The 23,215-nt window shown below is 34.2% G+C and overlaps 2 pseudogenes; both read left to right on the top strand.

Annotated features, from left to right (window-relative positions):
* The first annotated feature begins 16,138 nt into the window (after window positions 1–16,138).
* Window positions 16,139–17,050, top strand: LOC136063378 (cytochrome P450 77A3-like; annotated as a pseudogene).
* Window positions 17,051–19,354: 2,304 nt separating this feature from the next.
* Window positions 19,355–21,067, top strand: LOC112032042 (cytochrome P450 77A3-like; annotated as a pseudogene).
* Window positions 21,068–23,215: the final 2,148 nt, after the last annotated feature.

The raw sequence follows: 23,215 nt of genomic DNA, 5'->3' as shown, positions 1-23,215 counted from the left end.
TTCTGCACCAGTTTGCACAAGCAATCGTATTTGTCCCTTCAGGGTAANTTTGATTTTTTGTTTTATCCACTTAGAAATTAGATTCTCAAAAAAAAAAAAAATATATATATATATATATATATAAAATAAAAACATAGGTTTTTTTTTTTTTTGGCCACAAAATAAATGTGTAATATTTATTTATTTTTTGAAGCTAGTCTCAAATTTTGGAATGAATGAAAAATTATGACACTATAAAAAAAAAAAAAAAAAAAAGGCCTCATCGCATGCATAAAGCGATTGTGATGAGGCTAGTAGAATGATAATGGTTATAAGGAATTATTTGAATGGTTAATATTTTCACCTAAGAGGTTGATCACATGTATGTAAAGCATGTGAAACCTACACCATTGTTTAGCTTAAGTGGACTAGACCTTCTATTAACTCAAGGTGTTGATGACGAAAAAGGTGGTGATGATAATATTGGTGATGAGGAACAAGGTAGTGGTCATGAAGGTGATAATGGGCATGGAGGTGATGATATGCAGGAAGGTGATGATGATCATGATGGTGGGAATGGTGTTGAGGAGGAGGTAGGGATTAAGGGTGATGACGAGGATCTTAATTATTAAGGGACTAGATAAGAAGACAATTTCTTTGATGACGATTATGTTGATATAGTAGCCCAGTAGGGGACAATGCATATGATAAATACGAAAGAGAAACCAAACAGAGCGTCAATATAATCCCCTAATGGATACAATACACACTGGATTAATTCTTCTTGGCAGATTTTTTATGCACATAATGGTATATCAACTGCTATCTTTGCAAATGAGAACTTATTAGATAATGTTTTGAGTGTGATTCCTCAAGAAAGCAGTAGGGAAGGGGAATAATTCCAGTAAAGTGTTCAAATTCATGACAAAATCAAGCACAAAGTACAAAAATAAAAGGATATAAAAAAATGTATTCCTTGACTCTGAAAAAACCTTTACGTGAATTCTAGAGCGCCAAAAACAAAAAGAAAAATCCTTTTATTTGCAGAAGGAAACCATTTTCTTAGACTTCATTTCAGGTTTCAAACAATGTTTGAGACATTTTAGGTTTGCTCAATAAATAACTCGCTCAAACCAAATACAGTTCACTTAAGCGAAGAGCCAACCAAAAGGTCCAAAACACTTCAAGGCTACAAAATTATTCCATAAATTGTGCCTTAAGTGAGGGTTAATTGTTTTGACTTCTAAAAAAAATTTTAACAATATTTTATAAGTTGTGACCTTTCAATGTTGTCTTTTTATTGGTATCTCTTTATTGTTGATTTATATAGTTAAATTTAGTTTTTATTTTCTACTGAAAATTGAAAAGAGATAATAATACAAGGAAATTTATAGAATTCTCTATAATTATTATTTGTTATATCCCGGAGACACTTATTAATAAAGAGTTATGATTTCATTCAATACTTTTGTGCATTAGAAGGAACACTAGATTAACACATGGTCATTTTAGTGTCGCATCATGCTCGTGTCTCCAATAAACAAGAGCACTTGAGACAAGCCACATCCATTCTTCTTCTTCTTCTTTTGACCCCATTTTCCCAACAAAACTTGCGTACGTATATGATGAACAACTCTATAACAATTAAATAATTGGATAGATACCACAAACTATAGACTAATTACCATCGTAATTACTTGGACTTAAGCTTAAGTAGTGTGAAGGATGATAAATTAATTGGGATCTGGTTTAGTATTTTGTTGCTTTCAAACTTGAACAAGTGAAAGACAAGATCATCAGGACTGGCAAGCCCTTATATATCAAAACAGAAGGGAGTACTTGAAATGGAATTGCATTTGAAGCCATAAGCAGGGTGGGAAGAAGAATTTTGGAAGGATACTACACCACAAAAACCCAGTCTACAGTCGTAGCCATGCAGAGAGCCATACAAAGTGCAGTAATAAAAGCTACACAGCTGGGATTCACGAGCATTATCAAAGGAATAGAGCATATATTTATAGGTGGAAGCAAAACAAGGAACTCCATTGGAATAGCAGAGCACAGTTTGCAGATATCCAAAACCTAAGCCAACAAGGAATCAAGCTCATAATACAAGCTGTTCAATTTCCACATACATCATCATTTTTGGTTGGACCCAAATTTTTGTAATAGCTCTAATAGCTAGGTAAACCCTAACTTCGTCTGTACCTTCCGGATCAGGTATCAAAAAATAAAAATAGGATCGGAGACAAAATCATCATTATGTATAGCATTGTCAACTATTTGATGTTACACTTGAAACAAACCTAAACTTGATACTGACTATGATTTCTTTATTTATTCTTATATCTGGGTCTATCTCTACCCAATTGAGCATTTTCACCGAGCTCTAGTAACTAAAAATATAAATGAATAGAGCTATTCATAAATAAATTGTGCTCAACTTGAGTAAAAATTTGTTTATATTCGTTTGTTTATCAAACAAGTCAAGTTCAAGTCTAAATTTAGGTTTGATAAAAGTTTAAACATATATTGTGTTTATGAATAACCTCTTGAACACAATGCTTAATTTGGATATATTTATATGTATGCATGTATAAGAATATACTTAATAGTAATATAAACTTGAGATTGAATCGTAAAAGTTTGTAAAAAAGTTCACTAGATATCAAATCATTATTTATAATTTAGCGATTATACATAGATAGCCTAGTAAAAATTATATATACTTTTAATAATACAATGTGAAATAATTTTAATGAGTTTATAAACAAAAATCATCATATATAATTAACTCAAATTATATAATTTCAAATATAACTTAGTTATTAATAATAATTAGCATAAATTTACAAAAAGGAATTAAAAAAAAAAAATCAGTCATAATGTTTATTACATATGGGAAAAGAATAATTTTATTAAGTAGCCTGTGAATAAGTTTGAACTTGCTTGATAAGAACATAAGTCAATCTTAAACATGTAATGTTGTTGGATAATAAACTCTAACTTGGTTTGTGTTTGAAATTAAAAAAAAATTGAACTTGTGACACTTAGCTTGATTCCATTGATTTCCAGCCGTCGTACCAGTAGCATCATTACAAGTGAAAAGAAAGATATATATATATATATATTTTTTTTAATCTCGAAAAAAGAGAGGAAAAATCACATTAAAAAAGCCACGGGCTTAAAGTCCATCTTGTTAAATACGAATTTCATACATCAATTATTAATTTTTTTCGTTAACAAGTTCTCCACCCCTCATGTCAATATCATTTGAATATTTAATTAACGTTTTAGGCAAATCTTAAAGGTTCAATAATACTTTATTCACAATTATTGCTTAAGGGTGTTAAGCACTCACAAATGATATCTTTGAAGATCTTGAAAGGTCTTTTTTTGGGGGAGGGAGGGAGTCATGGTAGGTCATACCAACAAGAAAAGCATAGACACCGTATTTTTCATTTTTTTTTTTTTTTTACAATTATAAATATGACCTATTATTATGTTTTGTGATCGGTGCACAAAAAAAAATATCAATGATAAATTTAAGTGAAAGTGATATTACTTCAATTATAAAAGATCCTATTATAAAATATTAAAAAAAAAATATATATATATATATATTTGCACGCAAGCCAAAAAGTGTTTCTTATGTGTAAATGCCTTACTTTTTATTAGATCCTATTATAAAATATTAAAAAAAAAATATATATATATATATATTTGCACGCAAGCCAAAAAGTGTTTCTTATGTGTAAATGCCTTACTTTTTATTCCATGACAGTATCAATGTGACACCTATGATGGAATACTCGTACAAGTTCTCACATATATTACTACTATATGGTTTTCATTTTTCAATGTGGAGGGTTCAAATTTAAAGTAAAAGAAAAGTTCTCAAAGATTAACTTTGGGATAATATTTTGTAGTACTCTTGGTTTCATGAATCATAATGCTTTTGTTCTGATGGTCTTGAGGGAGACAGTAAAAGAGAAACCAAGATTTCTTTCTTTCTTTCTTTATTTTTTTTTAAAAGAAAAGAAAGACCATTCAATTAGTGCAAGTGGCCATTATACTTCATAGCCATTCTCAAGGCATCAAAAAGAATTTCAATCCATTATATGTATCACTAAAGAGTTAGCTAATAGCTGGGTGTGCACTTTATACTGGTTTATGGGCCACTTACTCTATGCACTAAAAGTCTATATAAAAAAAAAGCATATATTCCTAGAAACCATGGACAAATTAAGATCAATTTAGACCAAGATTGTGTTGATTTAAGGAAACCCAAAGTCTAATAGGCAGTTCAAGATTCTTAGGGGATAAAAATTAAAAACTTATTTTGAGTTTGAGTTTGACACCTAGGCTTCATAATTAAAAAATGTTAACTTCACATGTTAATTTGGTGTAATAGATAGTGGAGACCACGTACAATATACCTCTCCAAGTAAATGCTCCAATATATTGCTTTCTATAAGAAGTTAAAGAACAAAATTAATTAAATATATTGTTGTTTTTTATTATTATTTAGTGCTATCTATGATTAGGTTGTGTCATGTACTATCATGCAGAATAAGGGTTTGATTGGTAGCAGATAAAAGGGGATGAAAAAGTATGGACAGAATATGGAAAACATTATCTTTTAATTAATTAATTTTTTATGGAAAAAAAATTATTTTATTCTAATTGGTCTGTGACTGTTAAATAACTTCGTTAATTGAGTCTCAAATTCGTAGTGGCATTAGACATAATAGTAGGTAGTGTTGCCGCAGCTGAGTCGAACATGACTTCCATATATTGAAAAGAAATTAATTAATAAAGAGATTTAATAATGTAATTTGCACAAAGTATGCAAAAAGTTTCATTCCCACTAGTTTTGTCAAAACATACTTGTAATATATAATTATGTTCTTCATTTTCAAAATTTTTTTTTTTGAGAATAAACGGCAGACTTCATTTTCAAACTTAAGGGTGAAGATTAGACTTTTATACATATTTTGTGTATAATTTGTTGCAAATAATATTGTTAGAAAAATCATAAGTAACTGATGATCATTTACTTTCCTTGTTATTATTTGTTAAGAAAAATGAAGAAGATGACAAGAATTAATGTGTATATGAACATGATAGACAAATTTAATAGTAGAAATTCTTAAAGATATAACCAGAAAAAAAAAAACACCTAATAAAAAATTAAAAATGTGAAGAGGCTCATTGGAATGACATTCTTAAGAGATAACTAGAAATTATTTCGAGTTGCATGTGATGAGTTTTGTAATTTAGTGATATTGTTTAGTTTCTTCATAGGAAATTCGGTTCAAATCTCCCTCCTTTTCTTTCACTTATTATAAGAAAAAAAAAAAAAAAAAAGGGAGTTATGATCATGTTTAACAAGAACAAAGAACCGATGAGAAAACCATTTTTCAATTGCCTGTTTAATCATTGCATTTCTTCCATTCCAAAGTATCCAATTAAACACACCACAATTTCAAAACTATGGTCTAACGCTGTTTTCACACTTTGCACTAATGGACACAAGCATTTTTAAAAGATTGAAAAAGGCAAGGTCTACTTGCACTATCAACTTGCACTTTGACACGTAAATTATTATCTTAATTTTGACCTAGAATTTAATGGGTCTTGTTCAAATTGAGAGTATATTATTGAATAATAACACAAATGTACAAAAGAAGTCTATATATATATATGGATAGTGTAGAGCAAGTGGGCACAACAAATACATAGAGTATAACATAAAGTATAATAATAAGTACAATGGACCCAATTGAGCTTGAATCTAATGGAAACATAATCTAACAGGTCTCATTACGAATTATTTTGTGCCGGCAAAAGAAGAAGATTAACAAAAAGTTTGGTATGCAAGTGCACTTACTACGAATCTTAACTATTTGATTTATTTTTCAGGCAAAAGTTAAGAGACACCCTAAGGAAATTTGTTTAAGAAATATTTTATGAGAAAAAAAAAGTAATTGATTTTTCTAACAAATTTATATATATATCTTATAAAAATGATATCAAAATTTTTCTAATATAATCCATTAAGAAATGCTCTTAGAATATATGTTAACCAAACCCTATGGTTCGTATTCTACTTTCACAACGTGGCTAGAGTGCTTCTTTCTTATTTGCCTCATTGTTTATTGTTCTATTTTCGGCTACTGCATGCTTTATGCCATAATCTAGATGGGCTTGTTCAATTAAATTTGGTCATAATTTTTTTTATTATAAATATTGCACACTATGATGTCAAGTCATAATCTGCTGCTAAGAGGGGTTTGGCTCAGCTAGTAAGACTTGGACACTTTGTCTAACCCACCTAGGTTCGAGTCCCGCTACCACTAAGAGTTCGTTGGTGGGCATCCATAAGAGTTGACCCATGAGCTTTAACCTTAGCACCCTGCCCAAGAGTTTGTGTAACCTAGCTAACTCCTATTTTTTTTAAAAAAAAGTCATAATCTGCTGAATCAGATGTGTTTTGGGATTATATATATATATATTGGGTTGAGATCCAGTGTTTTAGGAATATTTAAGGTGATGTAATTCAATAATTCTTCATTTGAAACAGGATTGTAATGATAGAAGATGATTATCTCTTATTTAGTGGACATAAATCTAATGATCCTTCGAGTATTATGTTGGTGTATTTTAATAAAATAAATAAATTCATAATTCTGGTTTTCTACAAAATTTATTGCCAAATTATGTTTATGAGTTACAAATTTTATTATAAGATTATATAGATGGCAGTAACAAAATATTTATTTCTCTATTTGTAACTTATTTGCTTTCAAGATCTATATAAAGGGCGGATCAAAAAAACAAAAATCTATATAATGAGTGGATTTCAATTAGTTCAATTGGTACAGTCTCTTATAGTTGAATAAAAGATTTGAGATTCAATTCTTGCTTATACCAAAAACCAATTGATGTCTTAGTTTGATGATAAAGAACAATCATTTCAAAAAAAGAAAAGTTCTATATAAAGGACCATGCTACTCTTGGTAAGTGATATATAAAAAATGTATTAAGATATGAGATATAGAATAGTTAACATAAACGATGCACGAGGTACTACTTTATCTTTTACATATATATTATTTTGATGGCAAAGAAAAGTGTTTGTTCGGTGGAGTTTTATGCTCAACCACTTGTACAAAGTTGGTTTGAATTATACAATGATTTAATTGGACTGTTGCATCTTAAAGGTGGATTGTGAGTTTCGCCAATCACAAAGGTTTGAATTGTCCTAACCTTTGTGAGACTGATTTTTAGTTAGGTGATTTCCCCCTGATGCTTGTTAATCTCATTAAACTTGGAGATGAAAATTCAATTCAAGACTTCATTTTTTTTTCCTTTCCCTTTTATGCTCTTGAAACTTTGGTCACAAGTAGGTGATGGTATAAAATATTCACCATTAGTTCAAGTTGGCTTCTGTTTCCTTGTTGCTTTCAATCACAAAAAATGCAATGAATTCAAATTAGAAATCTTTTTCTACCACGTTAAAATAGCCGAACTTGTATCAATCGTGGTACTTTGACATCAAAAGCAGCCTCAGAAAAAAGAAGGCTAGTCGGCTCCACAGATTCTTGCACGTGGGAAAGAAGATGAAATTAGAAACCTTTTTCTTTATAGTAATCACCTGTCTGTGGCTCAGGTCAAGCAATATTATCCTCGTGCCCCTAACTTTAATTAATTAATTAAATCCTTGTTTTATCTGAAATTCTAGGTTGAATGGTGGTTGTTTTGTCATCTTTGGTCTGCATTATTTGATGGCCTTAAAATAGCATTTTGCATGCGTGTAAGGATAGAATTTGAATTTTTCGTCCTACTTCAGTATTATTGATCTTTATTATTAGGTTAATATACTAATTAGCTATTGGTGTAGATGGGATTCAAACCCCAAGTTGTTAGGTTAGTGTTGGCAAGTCCATGACAGTATGGTGCGTCTTTAAGTTGAAATGTTGCTATTCAAGTGTAAGACGAAGTCCATGAATTAACTCAAGTCAAGGCAGTCTTTAGAATCTTGACTGCATCTTGATTGATCTAGCTTTGTCTATTAATCAACTCTCGACCCAGTCTTAATCAATCGAGGAATGTGAATCCTAATTCTCTTCAAGGCCCATTAAGTTGGCTAACAAGTTGGAATTCGAGCCCTACATGGAAAAATATATAAGTGCATGTTATAGTCAACTTAAAAAAGAAAAAAGAAAAAGCTAATGTCTTCTAAAGTTTCAAAACCCTAAAATCAAGAACAAAGTCTGAAGATGATAGTTAAAGTTTGGTGATTGACAACTAAAGTCACAGTGCAATCACACTGTAGTTGTGGTGGAAGAATCTTTAAGGCGGTCTTTGAAGTCATAGATGTGGTTTGTGCATAGATGTTCAGATTATAAGAGTCCAAGAGTGTTTGGAGCAGCGTGGGGTCATAAATTATGGCTGGGTTTGGATAGCACCGAAAAGTAAAGCAATGCGTGTTTGCGTTTTTTCTGTGGGTCTTGTGTACTATTTATAGGACCCGCAAGTATGAAGTTCAACAAATTTTTCTTTAAAACTATGCCTCACGGTACTATTCACACATTTAAAAATTATTTTGCTACAATGTTTTCAGTTTTACATTTACACAAAGTCTGAAGATGATAGTTAAAGTTTGGTGATTGACAACTAAAGTCACAGTGCAATCACACTGTAGTTGTGGTGGAAGAATCTTTAAGGCGGTCTTTGAAGTCATAGATGTGGTTTGTGCATAGATGTTCAGATTATAAGAGTCCAAGAGTGTTTGGAGCAGCGTGGGGTCACAAATTACGGCTGGGTTTGGATAGCACCGAAAAGGAAAGCAATGCGTGTCTGCGTTTTTTATATAGGTCCTGTATACTATTAATAGGACCCGCAAGTATGAAGTTCAACAAAATTTTCTTTAAAACTAGGCCTCACGGTACTATTCACACATTTAAAAATTATTTTGCTACAATGTTTTCAGTTTTACATTTACACAAAGTCTGAAGATGATAGCCAAAGTTCACTGATTGACAACTAAAGTCACAGTGCAATCACACTGTAGTTGTGGTGGAAGAATCTTTAAGGCTCTTCATGTACTCAGAGTCTCAGACTAGGTAGTAAATACGTTCTAGGCCTTTGGGCCAAGTTTAATTGCAGCAATATGCTTGCGAGCTCGTTTGAGTCGAAGTTCAAGATTGACTTAGGGTCCGCAGATTGAATCTTACTACTTTCAGCCTTTTGGGCCTTAGAGCCTTAAGTTTTGCACCAAACATCAGGGGCTAAGATAGACTTGTATTAATATCAGGCCATTGACTCAATTAGTTGCTCCAAAAGCATATGGTTTCATAACAAATTTTTTTATTAGGTGCAAATGCTAGCTGAATGAGGATAGATAAAAACCACCGAGAGTCATATAACTCAACTGAGAAGGTTTTTTGTCATCAAATAAAAAATTTGGGTTTCAAATTCCACCAACACCAAAAATCAATTAGTGTCTTGACTTGATAATAATGAGTAATCATTATAGAACAAGTGTCATTTGTTGAAATTCTATCATATCTACCCCCTCCCCCCCCCCCCCCAAAAAAAAAAATCAAACTTACGCCTTTTAGTGTTTCAAAAGGAGACTTCCTGAGTTCAAACCACCATTCCCAAACTAACAAACTTAAAAGAAATTATTTTAGATGAAGATCAAAATGACCTAACATTATATTTGCTGTATGGTCATGGACTTGTAACCCTTGGCCCAACATCAATAATCCCAAACAATTAAAATAGACAATTCTACTTCCCCCGGGGGGGGGGGGGGCAACTTTGCTCGGCAGACCAGAATGATAATGGTACCGATACAAGTATAGTATTACTAGAGCTCGGTCCGAACAATCTCGGTAGTGCCTTGGGTAATATCGCTGCCGAGCAATTACCGGCGTCTAGTGCTAGTTCCAAGGCTCTTTCCAAAGTGGGACTCTTTTTGTCAAGAATAGTCTAGATGGACCCCTACCACATGAGTGGTGAGACAAGTGATCATCATTGGTACACTAAGGCAAGGCTATAAATACGAGAAAGACCTGAAAGTAAGGGGTTAGACACGAAAGGGTGAGGGCTAGGAAAGAAACTGAGTATCAACGGGAGAGTGTTCGGCTAGAAAGACCAGTTATTCTAGCAAGCCTATAGTCAATCTACCCATTGTAGGATACTCAAAAGCCCACTAAAATATGTAAATTGTGAGCCTAGTTGCAAAGTTGGCCCATTAGCAGGGAATTGCGCACGCACATTTACCATTCTCATTAATTGTTAAAAAGCTTTAATATCGTTAACTTTTTGTAGTTAAAATTATTTTTCTTAAAAAAATTATGGCCAATTAGTAGTAATTTGCAATTGATAATCTTTGTAATTAAGCCAATGAGTTTTATCACAGACATTACCTCCTCCTTTTTTAAGATGCAGGGAAAGGGTGAATTTGAGACTCATTCAGTACTGCATATGTATATTCTATAGCCAAAAAAAAAAAAAAAAAAAAAAAAAATTAATGATTAAATTCTTTATATTTACTAGCTACTCATTTCTCTCTCTCCTACAACATTAGAATCTCTTCTAATCTAGTTGCGGTTGCAACCTAGAAAACACTTCTTCAAATCCAAGATGTTCAACAGGATATTGGAAATAGTCTGATAGACAATCCACAGAACTATTGAGGTACTCCATGACATCAAAACAAAGCTTTGAGTCTCCTTTAACTATAACATTCTGATGGTTTTCTGATTTTTTTTTTTGCATTTAACTTTATTTTTTAAATATTTTAGTTAGTTGTTTAGTTTGCAAAACCATTTAGCAAACTATCATCTCAAGTTTCTAAAACTTGAGTTTCGAGAGAGAACTCGAGTTTTTAAGACTTGATTTGCAAGTGGTGGCATTCGATGTGGAAAAAATTCCACGTGGAACTCGAGTTTTTAAGACTCGAGTTCCACCATTTTCTTTCAAATCAGACTACTCGTCTTCATCTTCTTCTTCTTCCCCTGTTCTTTCTCGTCTGCTTTTGCACTTCTTCATTCCAGATCACTTCATCTGTTTATCAAATGGTTCTTTCGGATCTACTTCTCCAGATTCTTCCTCTGCTTCTCCAGATCTCTGTTTTGCTTCTCCAAATTCTTCCTTCAATTCTGGCTTCTGATTTGGTTCTTCGATTCTTCTTCATCTTCATCTGCAGATACTTCTATAGAACTTAAGTTTGAGAAACTTTAGTTCCATGTGGATAAATTGCTCTAGCTCAGCACCAGAACTTGAGTCTTTGAAGCTCGAGTTTGTCACCGAACTCGAGCTTCACAAACTCGAGATGCTAGTTTCCAGTTTTGTTTCCACCGCATGCTAACTTATTATATTGACTCCCACAATTATGCTAGTTGGAAAATTACCTCTAGTTTTCTTCTAAGGCTAGTTGAAGAGCCCATAGTATAGCACTGGCCTCGTCTACGATAGGTTTCACAAGTAGAAATATGAAATATGAATGACCCAGTGGTATACTAAATGGCCCCCCTATGTTAAATGAGTGAGGCCACTAGTGAGCCTCTATATCAACCCTTTGTCCCTTTACGAATTAGAGCCTTAGAGGGTGTAAAATTCTATACTCTCTCTCTAAATAGGAAACTGACTTTTATTGATTAGAGAAAAGAATACAATCTTATGCGTATAATCACTACATCTACTCCTATATAAAACACAATCTAATACAAGCTAAAACTGAAAAATAACTAACTCTCTAAATGGAGGGAAAATCTGCTACAACAGAATCAAAATTGATTTGCACACGTGTTTAACTCCTAATCAGCTCCCTAACCTCCTAATCTACGTGGCATCATCTCTTGGACTGAATGGATAACTTGATCATAGTAAGGCATTGATTCAATCAGAACCATTAGATCTTCCTTAACCAATTCTGATTCGGCAACAGCTGTTTGATCAATGCCTTTTGTCACCATTTCATCTTTGAACTTTTCCCTGATGCTGAGAGCTGCTTTGATTGACAGAATGCAACTTACGTACCTTGATGCAAAGAACCACTCTGCCTTGTAGTTTCAATAGAGGGACAACCAGTTCTATACTCCCTACTCCTTGAATTCTTAAGGTTAGATTAGATATAGAGATAGGAAGAAAAGGGGGGAAATTTTCCACAATCTCTACTTCATCTCATTAATTGTCCAAAACCAAACAATCCAAGAAAGTCTTGCTTTTACTTGAAACTTGAAAGCGCTTGAGGACTGGACCATCAATGTGGGATTAGTTCAACAACTTCAATACCATCTAACCTGCTACAAAAACAAAAAAAATGGCTACGTAGTGAATTTTTTTTTTTGGTATATTTGTAAACAAGTTCAAACATGATAATATATATAAACATACTAAACTTTCGTTTTTTTTTTTTTTTTTTGATAGGCTAAACTTTGGTATTTGATTGTTTAAATTTAAAAATAAGTTCATAATGAACATATTGTTTTTAATTTTTAATACATATATATATATATAAATAATCTATTTATATAGTATAAATTATATTTTTTATAAGTATAAATTATATATAATTTCTAATGCAAAGGCAGCCCATGTGGTCTAATGCAAAATAAATGAGACCTAAGTAGTCTAATGCAAGACAGGCCATGTAAAAACTTTTACCTCATAGGTGAACTAGAAAAGAAAAGCATTTAAAAAAAAAAAGTTATACATGCATGGGTTCTTAAACTTATTATCTCTCCTCCATTCCGATACTATGAAAATGAAAGAGTTATTTCGGTTCAAGATGGCAATGATTGAGTTTAAAGGATAGACTTACACCCTAAAAAACTAGTCAAGTTACAATTAGAACTCCTTGTAATCATTTATAACCCCAATATCTACCTAGTAGACACTCATTATGGTACTCAAATCTATCTTATAAATACTCGATGTGAAACTCAACACAAGCTTAAGTTTGCTATGACCACTTATAAGAGCATTCGCAGCAGTGTAGCTATAATGCTATATTGCTAAAATTTAGCTCCACAAACACAAAAAAACCCTTGCAGCAATAGAGGCAAAGTTAAAAATTATAGATGAATTGCAACAGTGCATATCTATCTATAGATGTGAATTGTAGCTTGGAGCAAAAAAAAAAATATATATATATATATATATATATTTTTTTTTTTAATCATAGCCGTATTAACTTCTCTCTCTCTCTATTTTTTTTTTTTTTTTTTCATTTCACCCTCTTTCTGCACAGAACACTCAGTCATTCACACTTTCTCGTTCCTGTCATCTCTTCTCTCATTCGCCGGCCCGTCCACCCACGCCACCAACTCACGCTGCAGGCCCACGCCGTCGATCCACGCCACCAACCCGTTGATCCACGCCGCCAACCCGTCGATCCACCGGCTCACGATGTTTGATTTTTTTTTTCTTTTGTGGGTTTGATGGCTGTGGTGGTGGAATGATGTTTGATTTTTTTTTCTTCTGTGGGTTTGATGGCTGTGTTGGTGGCAATGGTGGTTGTTGTGGCTATGGTTTGGTGGTACGGTGTTTGATTTTTTTTTTTTTCCTGTGGGTTTGGTGGCTGTGGTGGTGGATTGGTGACTATGATGTTGGTTTGGTTTTTTATTTTGTTTGTGGGTTTGGTTGTGTCTGTGTTGGTGCTGGTGGTGGTAGTGGTGGTTGTGGCTGTGGCTGTGGTTGTGGCTGACGGTAGAGGTGGTTGTGGTCGGTGCTGGGATGTTTTTTTTGGGTTGTGGGATATATTATTTTATTGTAGGGGTATATTATTTTATTGTGATTTTTATATTATTTTATTGCATTGATAGCTAAAATAGATCCACTGCTGCAGCATGTGTATAGGTATAATAGATAAAGTAACTTTTGGTGGAGTTAAAAAACTAAATTTTTAACTCCACTGCTGCGAATGCTCTAATGCCTTAGAATTCCTCCGTTTGACAAAAGGAACTTAAATATGTTGCAAGCTATGGCTGAATTGACTCACTTCGAACAGAAAGACTAAAGGCCACCTGTTAGATGCCGACTTTAGATCAAAGGAATATCCTACTCGTTCACCACTACACTAAGTCGATCAAGGGATTTAGTTTGATTAAAGGTTCCATTGCAAAGTAACCTTTTCAAAACAGTTTACTAGAGCAAAAAGAGCTATTAAGACATACACCCAGGTTTGCTTTGATACCATTTTGTAATGCACCTAAAAAAAGCATCAATCATATTTGTGCTTATACCCCCATAAGAACTAGTCCAAGTATACACCCGCACAACACACACTCAACAATCAAATCCACTCAATTTGAAGTATCACAATCTGTAGGAGCATTTTTAATATTAAATAAATAAAATGAATAAATGTAATAACATAAATGAAAAGATATGGGAGTAAATATGGGAGATGAGGAGTTAGTGAAAATGTTTAATCCCACATTGAAAAGGAGAGAGACTTTTTTATTCTTTTTAATTGTGGTGATTAATGGGCTAAAATGTATTGACTCAGATATTGGGCTAGATACGTGCGCAAGGAGGAGGTGAAGAGTGGAGGTTCTTTCACAATCTAACAATACAAATTTATCCTTGAAAAATATAAAAGAGAGAGCCAAACTTGAGATTCTTTCTTCTCTTTTTCTTGTTATTTTCTTAGCAGCAAAATACAAATTTATCCTTGAAAAAAAAAAGGTTTTCAGACCTTAATTCATGTAATAAGTTAATATATTCTTATATGTTACTTACTTTCCAATTCAAAGAGAGAGAAAAAAATAGTTAAGAACATCAAACTCTCTTATTATTTTTTTTTTTTTTTGCGAAACTCTAATAATAATAATAATAATAATAATTAATACACATGAACAAGACGACACTATATTGTTTTGGAAGGTTAACCAAGTCTCTCTCCCTATCTGAAAATTTTCCTTGACTTTATTCATTAATCCACTTGTTAGTTAATGTTTTATTTTATTTTTTTCTGAAATTTGATGTTATATAGTATATGCTCAGATAGAATGCGGTTTTGTGAAATTTTGAACTAACTATTCAAAATGTTGGTTTTTGGTTTTCTTTATTGGTGGGATTATGCTGAAAATATAGGTTGATCCATATAATTTTAGGCTTTTCCTTGTTAAAAAAATAAAAAATAAAAAAAAGCGACTAAAGTAACTTCCCTAATTAGGCGTCACTATATAACATCCTATCCGTTAGGCTCGAACTTGCAAGTAATGGGCATTGAGCCGGGGGCATGGGGGTTTCTCAAGCGAAAAGTCAATGAGCTATAATAGTTATAACAACTTCACAATGGCATTAGCTGGCATTAAGCCATAGATATGAGTTTTTTTTTTTAAGTGTTTCTCATTGTGTGATTCAAACTTGAAACATCGGCTCCTCAAAACCACTTGGGAGTACCAATAACTACACCACCACCCTTTGGTGGTCCGTATAGTTGTAGCTATTATCTATATATAGGACGAGTAATTCTGGTGACACAACTATTTGCGCAATTTTGTGCACAACTCGCCCACGTGGCGAGTTGTGGTTGGTGGAGGGATGTCACCCCTCCACCAACCACAACTCGTCACGTGAGCGAGTTGTGCATAAAATTGTGCAAATAATTGTGTCACCAGAATTTTTCCATGTAGAACACATGTTAATCTGTCTAAGGTTTTGATGAGTCACTCCGTAAGGTTTTGGCTTATTATCCATTGATCTGCCCCGGCCTGCTGGTCCAGAATCCATCATACCGCGGCACAGTGTGGTTAGAGAAATTGAGACAAAATATCATCATTGTTGTGCAAAAATAGGCAAAATAACCATAAAATAAAAATATATGGTAGAGATAATGCTGACTTGATTAATCAATACAAAGGCCTATGTAGTAGTCTAAAGCTAGACAAAGCCCCTGAGGAGCAATCCGAAGTGACAATACCAAAAAAGCGAGGCAAAATTATTGCGCACTAAATACTACAACTGTTAAGCCGAGCTAGTACAGACAATAGAATCAGCAATAGATCATGTTTTGAGTGGCCTCAACTTTGGTCAAGGTTATAGCCCAAAACATTCAATTCGACCTATCAACTCTAGGTTCATTTACACACATTCCCTTCACCACTTTTTCTCTTCCTAGCCCAAACTCCAAATGGCTTCTCTTCTGTTTTTATCTTTCTCCTCTTCTTCACTTTCCTCATTCTACCATCTCTTTTTCACATTCCTAGCTTTCCTTCTTTCAGCCTTAATTTTCTTCCTCACACATAAAACCAAATCCAAGAAACTCAACCTCCCTCCAGGTCCACCCGGATAGCCTATTGTTGGGAACCCTTTCCAAGTAGAAAACTCGGGGAAACCATTCTTCGAGTATGTTGATGGGCTTCTATCAGAGTATGGTCCAGTCTTTAACTTAAGAATGGGGACCAGAACTATGATCACTCTAAGCGATGCAAAACTAGTTCACGAAGCCTTAAGTGAACGTTTGAATACAACTGAGTCGTTTGTCAGTGGATTTCATGCATTGTTTACTGATCTACAATTTTTTTTTCAACAAAACTTACATTAAAAAATAGTCTTACAAAACTATTTATATTTAAAAATTATTTTGTTACCGTGTTCTTAATTTGTAATGATAAACACTATCTGAACAAACCTCGATCGAAAAGGGTTAGTTTTTTGCTACTCGACCTCGAGGAAATCCAACAAGGAACATATTTAGCAGCAACAAATTCACAGTCAACGCCTCACTTTATGGGCCGGTTTGGCGTTCATTGAGACGCAACATGGTCCAAAACATGCTTAGCTCGAGCAGGCTTAAGTAGTTTCGCCAAGTGAGGGACACAGCTATGGAGAAAGGCTTCGAACTGAGGCCAAGTCCAATGATGGTATTGTTTGTGTCTTGAAAAACGCTCGCTTTGCTGTGTTTTGTATCCTCTAATCGATGTGTTTTGGGTTCGAAATGGACGACGAGACGATCGAAAAATTTGATCAGGTGATGAAAATTGTATTGATCACACTCGACCCAAGAATCGATGCCAATTCACACGTTCAAGACAAGCAGTAGGAAGAGATTAAAAGCGCGTTTATTTAAAAATAGCACAGTTTTCATAACACATCATTTAGTTCTCAGTTTTAATAAACACCTATTTTTGTTTTATGTTTCATCACTCTTGTTTAAATTTTTGAGTTTTGAGTAATGAAAACAAGTGTTGCAAACTAAGCTAGACACAATTTTTTTAAGACCCATGTGTTTTGAGAATTTAGTTATGAAAATGGGATAATATGATCCAAAAAACCCACTCATCCAAACAGGCTCTAAATTTTCAGTTGGTGATCGAAAAGTGGACGAAAAAGATGCGGAGAACATGCCGTATTTACACGCAGTGGTAAAAGAATTGCTACGAAAGCACCCGCCTACCTATTTTTCACTAACACATGCAGTGACAGAGCCAACAACGTTGGCAGGGTATGATATACCAACTGATGTAAACGTCGAGATTTACTTGCCTGGTATCAGTGAGAGGACCCGAAACTGTGGTCGAACCCATCAAAGTTCAAAACGATTCGTTTCGGGGAACGAGGACGCGGATATAACTGANTAATAACATAAATGAAAAGATATGGGATTAAATATGGGAGATGAGGAGTTAGTGAAAATGTTTAATCCCACATTGAAAAGGAGAGAGACTTTTTTATTCTTTTTAATTGTGGTGATTAATGGGCTAAAATGTATTGACTCAGATATTGGGCTAGATACGTGCGCAAGGAGGAGGTGAAGAGTGGAGGTTCTTTCACAATCTAACGAATACAAATTTATCCTTGAAAAATATAAAAGAGAGAGCCAAACTTGAGATTCTTTCTTCTCTTTTTCTTGTTATTTTCTTAGCAGCAAAATACAAATTTATCCTTGAAAAAAAAAAGGTTTTCAGACCTTAATTCATGTAATAAGTTAATATATTCTTATATGTTACTTACTTTCCAATTCAAAGAGAGAGAAAAAAATAGTTAAGAACATCAAACTCTCTTATTTTTTTTTTTTTTTGCGAAACTCTAATAATAATAATAATAATAATAATTAATACACATGAACAAGACGACACTATATTGTTTTGGAAGGTTAACCAAGTCTCTCTCCCTATCTGAAAATTTTCCTTGACTTTATTCATTAATCCACTTGTTAGTTAATGTTTTATTTTATTTTTTTCTGAAATTTGATGTTATATAGTATATGCTCAGATAGAATGCGGTTTTGTGAAATTTTGAACTAACTATTCAAAATGTTGGTTTTTGGTTTTCTTTATTGGTGGGATTATGCTGAAAATATAGGTTGATCCATATAATTTTAGGCTTTTCCTTGTTAAAAAAATAAAAAATAAAAAAAAGCGACTAAAGTAACTTCCCTAATTAGGCGTCACTATATAACATCCTATCCGTTAGGCTCGAACTTGCAAGTAATGGGCATTGAGCCGGGGGCATGGGGGTTTCTCAAGCGAAAAGTCAATGAGCTATAATAGTTATAACAACTTCACAATGGCATTAGCTGGCATTAAGCCATAGATATGAGTTTTTTTTTTTAAGTGTTTCTCATTGTGTGATTCAAACTTGAAACATCGGCTCCTCAAAACCACTTGGGAGTACCAATAACTACACCACCACCCTTTGGTGGTCCGTATAGTTGTAGCTATTATCTATATATAGGACGAGTAATTCTGGTGACACAACTATTTGCGCAATTTTGTGCACAACTCGCCCACGTGGCGAGTTGTGGTTGGTGGAGGGATGTCACCCCTCCACCAACCACAACTCGTCACGTGAGCGAGTTGTGCATAAAATTGTGCAAATAATTGTGTCACCAGAATTTTTCCATGTAGAACACATGTTAATCTGTCTAAGGTTTTGATGAGTCACTCCGTAAGGTTTTGGCTTATTATCCATTGATCTGCCCCGGCCTGCTGGTCCAGAATCCATCATACCGCGGCACAGTGTGGTTAGAGAAATTGAGACAAAATATCATCATTGTTGTGCAAAAATAGGCAAAATAACCATAAAATAAAAATATATGGTAGAGATAATGCTGACTTGATTAATCAATACAAAGGCCTATGTAGTAGTCTAAAGCTAGACAAAGCCCCTGAGGAGCAATCCGAAGTGACAATACCAAAAAAGCGAGGCAAAATTATTGCGCACTAAATACTACAACTGTTAAGCCGAGCTAGTACAGACAATAGAATCAGCAATAGATCATGTTTTGAGTGGCCTCAACTTTGGTCAAGGTTATAGCCCAAAACATTCAATTCGACCTATCAACTCTAGGTTCATTTACACACATTCCCTTCACCACTTTTTCTCTTCCTAGCCCAAACTCCAAATGGCTTCTCTTCTGTTTTTATCTTTCTCCTCTTCTTCACTTTCCTCATTCTACCATCTCTTTTTCACATTCCTAGCTTTCCTTCTTTCAGCCTTAATTTTCTTCCTCACACATAAAACCAAATCCAAGAAACTCAACCTCCCTCCAGGTCCACCCGGATAGCCTATTGTTGGGAACCCTTTCCAAGTAGAAAACTCGGGGAAACCATTCTTCGAGTATGTTGATGGGCTTCTATCAGAGTATGGTCCAGTCTTTAACTTAAGAATGGGGACCAGAACTATGATCACTCTAAGCGATGCAAAACTAGTTCACGAAGCCTTAAGTGAACGTTTGAATACAACTGAGTCGTTTGTCAGTGGATTTCATGCATTGTTTACTGATCTACAATTTTTTTTTCAACAAAACTTACATTAAAAAATAGTCTTACAAAACTATTTATATTTAAAAATTATTTTGTTACCGTGTTCTTAATTTGTAATGATAAACACTATCTGAACAAACCTCGATCGAAAAGGGTTAGTTTTTTGCTACTCGACCTCGAGGAAATCCAACAAGGAACATATTTAGCAGCAACAAATTCACAGTCAACGCCTCACTTTATGGGCCGGTTTGGCGTTCATTGAGACGCAACATGGTCCAAAACATGCTTAGCTCGAGCAGGCTTAAGTAGTTTCGCCAAGTGAGGGACACAGCTATGGAGAAACTCATCAAAAGGCTTCGAACTGAGGCCAAGTCCAATGATGGTATTGTTTGTGTCTTGAAAAACGCTCGCTTTGCTGTGTTTTGTATCCTCTAATCGATGTGTTTTGGGTTCGAAATGGACGACGAGACGATCGAAAAATTTGATCAGGTGATGAAAATTGTATTGATCACACTCGACCCAAGAATCGATGCCAATTCACACGTTCAAGACAAGCAGTAGGAAGAGATTAAAAGCGCGTTTAATTTAAAAATAGCACAGTTTTCATAACACATCATTTAGTTCTCAGTTTTAATAAACACCTATTTGTTGTTTTATGTTTCATCACTCTAGTTTAAATTTTTGAGTTTTGAGTAATGAAAACAAGTGTTGCAAACTAAGCTAGACACAAAATTTTTTTAAGACCCATGTGTTTTGAGAATTTAGTTATGAAAATGGGATAATATGATCCAAAAAACCCACTCATCCAAACAGGCTCTAAATTTTCAGTTGGTGATCGAAAAGTGGACGAAAAAGATGCGGAGAACATGCCGTATTTACACGCAGTGGTAAAAGAATTGCTACGAAAGCACCCGCCTACCTATTTTTCACTAACACATGCAGTGACAGAGCCAACAACGTTGGCAGGGTATGATATACCAACTGATGTAAACGTCGAGATTTACTTGCCTGGTATCAGTGAGAGGACCCGAAACTGTGGTCGAACCCATCAAAGTTCAAGCCGGAACGATTCGTTTCGGGGAACGAGGACGCGGATATAACTGGAAGTAACCAGGGTGAAGATGATGCCATTTGGGGTTGGAAGGAGAATATGTCCTGGTTTGAGCATGGCCACCGTGCATGTTCATCATATGCTAGCAAGAATAGTGCAAGAATTTGAGTGGAGTGCTTACCGGGCTGGTAATGAATTGGATTTTGCTGGGAAGTTGGAGTTCACTGTGGTGATGAAGAATCCCCTTAGAGCTATGATCAAGAGCAGGGTTTAAAGATGGTTTTATAATAATGTTTACAAATAATATGGAGCTTATATGGTAGATGTTATTATATGTTATTATAAAAAAACTCTAGGTTCATTTCCTATGGTGTCCTATGTTCACGAAGCATACTTTGGGCTACAGTTTTTTCTCTAGTCGTATTTGTGTAATTTCAAAATGAAGAATTGAAAAAAAAAAAAAAAAAAAAGGCAACATTTTCTACCCAAAAAAGAAAAAGAAAAAAGCTATATTCCATGAGTGCTTTGCCAAAATATTGTATAAAATGATGTTTATTTGAAATATGTAAATTTCAAAAATGCTATTGCCGAAATTCTGAGAAAAAAAATAAGAGAGAGAAGAGAGACACATTGTGACTGGAGAAAAAAAAAAAAGAATTATGGTAATACCATTGCCGAATTTAGGAGAGAGAAAAAAAATTACAATTGTGGCAATTAAATTGCCAAAATATAAGAGAAATAGTAAAGAGAGTAAATTGGAATTTCGGTAATTATTTACTAAAATTTAGAAAATTTTGGGGCCCATAAGGAGAGAGAATTAGTGGAGGGAGGAGAGAAAATTTGATAACCACTCGGCTATGCTAAGATTTGTTGTTTGTAATGAAAACTAATAATATTTATTCCAAATGTTGATAGTAGCTATAGTTTCTTTTCTAAGATTTGTAGCTTTAAAAAATTGGATGTGGCTATACAATACACCACACTTTATTGTAGTATGGAAGCTAAAATTATTCATTCTTAGATTAATTATTTCAACAAAAAATTTTAACTTTTTTAAAGGATAATTATGAAAAAAAAAAAAAAAAAAACAGATATGTTTGAAGTTTAAAAGTTATATCCATATTTAATATTAACAAATAAGTTTGTAAACATTAATAACCTTAATTTAAAAAATATCCACTCAAATTTAAATAATTTTCAAAAAGGAGATGTGAGGGGAAAAGGCCTAGTTACGTTAGGCCTAGAGCTCCATGTAAGGATTACTGTGCGTCAGAAAAGAATGAGAGGTAAGGGCAAGACTCATCTGGAAGAGGGACCCCCAAAAAGAAAAGTGATTACAATCCGAAGAGGTCGTCTTCTGTCCGAAGAGATGTTATTCCTCTGACGCGAATAGTACGGATCAATTGAACGTATAAAAGGTCAGAATGATCTTCCGAGGACTCCTCCTGATCAAGATAAGCTCTGAATATACTTGGAGACGATAAGGATGAAGAAATATCTAAAGAGAAAGCTGTTACAACCGTATTTAAGGCTCTGCAGCAACTTTTCTGGCCGCATTTATGTGGAGAAGACCCCTGAACAGTGTAACCTCACCTACCGCCACTCACACAGAGCTAAAGGAGATGCTTGACGTAACATATACTCAAGTAGGCTCACAGATGATGTACAAGTGGACGGTGGAGATGAGGGGAAGGGAGTATATATAAAGGAAGGAGGCTCCTGAAAATAGGGGGGAAGAGAAAAAATAGGAAGAGGAAAGAAAAAGAAAACTTTACTATAGTTCTAAGAATTGTAACCACTATATAATCAATGATATGCCTCTTCGGAAACGAATTCATTCCATTTTTTAGGTGTAACTTCATGTTAGTTTATACCTGTAGGTTGTGATTAATTGTTGTCAACTCTATAGTCAATCTAACTCTTTCACCCATTCTCTACAAATTCATTGTTTTGGGCTTAGGCTACAAATCCTAACCCTACAATTGGCGCCATCTGTGGGAAGAGCTTGAGTGTAAAGGGAAGCAACAGCAGTTGGTAATGGCAGAACCAGGGCGACAACCGGCAGAATCTGGGGCGTCTTAGCATATAGATCATTTTCTCAATTTGGAGCGGAGACAAGATCGCGAAGGCAGTGTGCATACTACACACACTGAGCGAAGTCAACCTCGTGGAGGAAGTCATGTGTCTCATGCAGGGAAGAATAACATGCAAATAGAAATTGAAAGGTTAAGATGGGAGTTGCGCCATGCAAAAAGCAAACGTATTGCCTCGCATTCTGATGAAGACTCGGGTGACGAACAAGACATCACTTACGAACAAAGGTCTCGAACACCAATCAGTGAATCTTTTTCATATGAAGATGAACACCGTCGCCAGAAGCAACCTCAAAGTCCATCACATAGAGGGGTGGGAGATGATGCCATGAGCAAGGCTTTGAATCAAATCTCTA

Source organism: Quercus suber, unplaced genomic scaffold, assembly GCF_002906115.3.
Source record: "Quercus suber isolate HL8 unplaced genomic scaffold, Cork oak 2.0 scaffold_519, whole genome shotgun sequence".
Taxonomy (NCBI): domain Eukaryota; kingdom Viridiplantae; phylum Streptophyta; class Magnoliopsida; order Fagales; family Fagaceae; genus Quercus; species Quercus suber.
The sequence above is the reverse complement of the archived record's forward strand: the minus strand, read 5'-3'. Positions and strand labels throughout refer to the sequence as shown.